Consider the following 4,595-nt stretch of genomic DNA (forward strand, 5'->3'; position numbering starts at 1 on the left):
CCCAGCCTCTGGATCTCAGTGGTCCAGCACCCCCTGAACCTCAGACGTCTGGTCTCCAGAGCTGGTGGAGGATGAATCTGTGTTGTGTTAAACCCTTGGTTTATGATCATTTATTAACAGCAACAATGAGAAACTCACACTCTACCCAAATGTATTTAATTTATTAAGACATAGTACACTTCTTTCTCATTTTTCTTCTCGGGACGTTGCACCTTAGCAGGGAACTGATCATTAACCCATATTGTCTGTCAAAGGGATTAAACCAGGTGTCATCATTGAAACTATATTCCAAGGCCACCTCTACTGTTGGACCAGTTGTTCATGACAACTCATTCAGTATGGCATGTAATCTTTTTAATATATTGGCACCCACTTTATTGTCCTTGTCTTTCTTCCAAGACTGACTTCATTCTTCCCCCCAGTACGTGGGCTGCTTGAGGAAAGGGACCGAGTGACAGTGATTTTCTTGTGCTCACTCCTACCTGCAGAAGTTACCCTATACCAGGTCTGCTCAGAATGGATTGTTGGGTGAATACACGCACATCCAATCTATAAACACTGTGGACTTTTCCTGTGTCTTCATCTGAGGATATGACACCAAAGATGTGCCAATCAACTTCCTTAGATTTCAACCCTGGGGCGTTCCAACAACGGGTTTGCCTTTGGTTGGCAGGGAAGGGGTGTCCCAAGAGTGAAAGGCAAGAACGCATTTATTTGCCATTCTCTTTCTCTGAGTTCGATTTGAAATGGACTGTTGGAAAGTCAAAGCTCATGTCACTCTCCTCTCTCCCGTTTTTAATTTTTTAACTCTCATCTATTTCAGAAAGGCTCATTGCTAAACTTTATTAGATCTCGATTTTTTTTTTAACATCTCCAGCAGGGGATCTCTATGAAATGTGACAGTAAAACATGTGTATCTTCAAGAAGCAGCAATGCAATAAAATGCATCACTAGTTTTGATTGCCCCAATAGGGCATAGGGAGAAAACTCCCTGTAGGAGTTGTACTTTGATATTTTTAAGCAATAGAGAAGACTCTCTTCTGAGGAACAATGGAGGCATTAAAATATGGTTTTATACAATAAACTCCTGTAAACTGGATGGTTTTATGATTGAGTTTCCCCAACTGCTATTTTGAATAAGATGTTATAGGGTTTCTTGGGCATGATAGTCTTCCATGGGCCAGATTAGTTCTGTGTTAGCTCAGTAGTTAAAGAATCCTAAAGACAGGAGGCATCTGGGTGGCTCAGTGGTTGAGCTTCTGCCTTGGATCCCGGAGTCCTGGGATCGAGTCCCACATCGGGCTCCCTGCATGGAGCCTGCCTCTCCCTCTGCCTGTGTCTCTGCCTCTCTCTCTCTCCTCTCTCTCTCTCTCTGTATCTCTAATGAATAAATAAAATCTTTTTTTAAAAATCCTAAAGTCAATCCATTATAATACAGATTTATCCCAAACTCTGCCTGTAGTGAGTTTTTGGGTTTTTTTTGAGGGTTCATTGTCTCTAATTCCAATCACTTATCATACAAGACAAGGTTGTATGGTCATAAGTACTTTTGAAATTCCTTGACTTGAGAGCACAGATCTGGAGAGGGGGGTGTGGAGGGAGAGAAGTCAGTGGAAATGAATAGATGAGCTTGAACGGTCTTTGAGTATTTTGTGTCTTCCAAGTGTTCAGTAATGGAGTTGAAAGAACTAGAAGTCGCAGTTGGAAAGCTTGATTGTTTTCTGTGGATTTGAACAGATTCTAGGAGTTCCAAATGCTTGGGTCATCCTTGCAGGCACAGTAAAGGGTTAACTCAGCAGATCTGGGGTCTTCCCACCCTGCCTATGCCAAGGACAGAGCTGGTTCTTGACGGGCACTTGAGAGAAAACCGATGACTCAAGGGGTATCCTGCCTAATAAGAGTGCCTTTGCGTACCTGAGGGCTTTGGCCCTGTGGGGTAGTTTAACCACGCCATCTATGTTGAGCCCATACTTTTCTTTGGCTCAGGACCTGGGCCACCCTTTGTCAGTTTAAACTGTGGGGGAGAAAATTAAAGGATGAGTAATGGGTCGGTCAAAGTAAGGTCACCAAAAATGGAACACCAAGGCTCAGATGATCTTCCCTCGTTGACCACACTCCATATATGTTGTCACACATCCTGTGTGTTGGCGAGAAGAGAACTGGAAGATGGTGCCTGGTTTCTCCCGGATTCTTCTCTATGTGCTTTGGACGCTGATTTTCATCTGTATCATTTCACTGTAATAGAACACGACCACAAGTGTGACAGCTCTTCTAATCTCTGGGAGTCCTCCTTGCAGATCATTGAATGTGAGTGTCATGTTGGGGACATCTGGTGCAGCCTGCCCCTCAATGGTTCGCATTATGGGAAGGGACCCATGGGATGAACCAACAGCACTGAGAAAATAGATAAGGTGCGGCCATGCACATGTACCTGCTTTCATTTTGTTATAGGCGGCAACAATAATGCTTGTAGAATCTGTTAGCAAATGTGAAGTTCTTTGACCAATACCACTGTGCTGTAACTTTTCCAGGGTAAAACGCTCTTGAAATAGCAAGTTGAGGAAGATAAAATGGAGACAAGGGATGCAGATGACGCATATACATGTAGGACATGGAATGTGATATTACATCAAGGAGATTCGACCAGGAAGCTCAACCACTGGCATCCTGGCAGCCCCTAGGACAGGTGTACGTGTGCATACATTGGCACCTGTGCACGTTTGTGCTCATTGCAAGTACATGCAGGGTCCTTAACTGTCAACTGGGAAAGAATCGGTTATTTTGTGTCTCAGTGCACAATAATCTTAGGGCATTGGCAAGGGGATCTGGAACCCTCATGAGAACACTCGAGTCATTTGGGACCAGCTCAGGACGCAGATGGCAGAGGGAAGGTTACAGTATAAAAAGTCTCGGGGTCTAAGTTAGCATGGAGTCTTCTGAGAAAAGAAGCATTGGGCAGACAAAACCGCCAAGCAGGAAGGTCTAAGCTAAGGATCGGAGACTGTGAGCGCCTGTAAATGCCTCTGTGTGAAGGGAAATACTTTCCTCTCTAGTGACACGTATATTCCGCTGTGGTACAACTCAATGGTCTGCATTCTAATCGGAGAGCCCCTTGCAATACAAATCTCTCTCCTAACAAGAGCAAAAGTAAAGCAGAACTCGGTTTTGCAGAAGCTTCCTGAAATCGCTGAGACGGCCCTCAGTATTTCCTAGCGTCTCGATCGCCCCACCCTTCGCTTGCTTCTTCTATCTAACGCAACCATTTAGCGTCTGGCTGAGCTTTGAAAGGTTGGATTAACCCAGCTCACTTTGTTCTGCGGCTCAGCGCTGCACTTGGCTTCGGTTCCCAAGGCGCCTTTCCATTGAGAGCCGGCCTTTAAGCACAATCTCTCCAACGGAGACTCCAGGAAACTGTGCCTCAAATAATACCCGCACTCTATTTGCTGGCATTTCAAGCATTAAATTAATATTCTTGAAGTCGATTCATCAGGCTTCGGACCTGTAATTGGGATTCTGAGCATGCAGAGGGAGCATTAGGGGGGGAGCAACCGTTCCATGAAGAAAGGCGCCTTTTCATCTTGCATCTCACCCCAGAAGCCAACCCCGTCGGCGGCGATCTCGGAGGCCCAGGGACGCTATCCCTCTCATGAGTCAAGCGATAAGACACGGCAACTTGAAGCAAGCGCACAAGAAGGCGTGGTGGCTTGCGAAACCCTCCCATGTAGCTCGTCCCCAATTTTTAGCCCATTGACCCCAATCTGGCTTCTAATACATCTTTATCTTTAAGAGGCTTCCGAGCGTAGCAAAGGAAACGCTGTTTGCTGAGCACGTTTAATGCACACAGAGCTGTGAGGAGCTCAGGGAGCCTTGGTTTCCTGCCAGTGTGTAGGCTTCAGAGGAGAGCTGGCCTCTTACACAGTTGACATTTTAGATTATTGTGGGCTAGAGTCTCGTTACAATATTTGAGAGCCCTAATACCTCTGGCCAAGCTGTATCAACATGTTTACACTCAAGAGGGTCCGCAGCCCAATTGGATTTGTCTGAATCCCTTCATTCCTTGTAAAGTCCACAGGCTTGCATTTAAATTGGGACGTCCAAGAGAAATACAGGGGGAAAAAAAAAAAGGAGCATCCTTCAGGATGCTGGCAGTGTCAACTCCAAGTAGGAGGACTCTCCAAAAAAGCTCAACAGAACTTTGTGAAAATTGCAGGTGGATGATCCACTCCAGACTCTTAATACAATCCAAATATAATTTCCCGTTGGCTGATGTGCAGGTTGCGGGTAGCGGCTCTTTAGAATGTCATTTGTCCAATAATATAAGAGAAATCTGGGTAAATGGCACTAATTAGGTTTTAGAGAAGAACCCACTCGCTACGGATGGATGGTTTTCCTTTTGGAAATATTTGTCCAAGGCTTTTAGAAACTGTGGTGGAGCAAATCCATTGATAGAGCAAAGCCTTGGTCCGTTGTCAAGAATGAATGCTAATGCCTTTCTTGGGCACTGCAGCTTCTCTGGAGACAGACAGGAGGGGCATGGGATGGCCGTATGTCTCGGTTTTAGGGCTTCCCGTGTGCGTGTCCACCTGTGGAGATTC

Source organism: Canis lupus, unplaced genomic scaffold, assembly GCF_011100685.1.
Source record: "Canis lupus familiaris isolate Mischka breed German Shepherd unplaced genomic scaffold, alternate assembly UU_Cfam_GSD_1.0 chrUn_S1997H2196, whole genome shotgun sequence".
NCBI classification, from domain to species: Eukaryota; Metazoa; Chordata; class Mammalia; order Carnivora; family Canidae; genus Canis; species Canis lupus.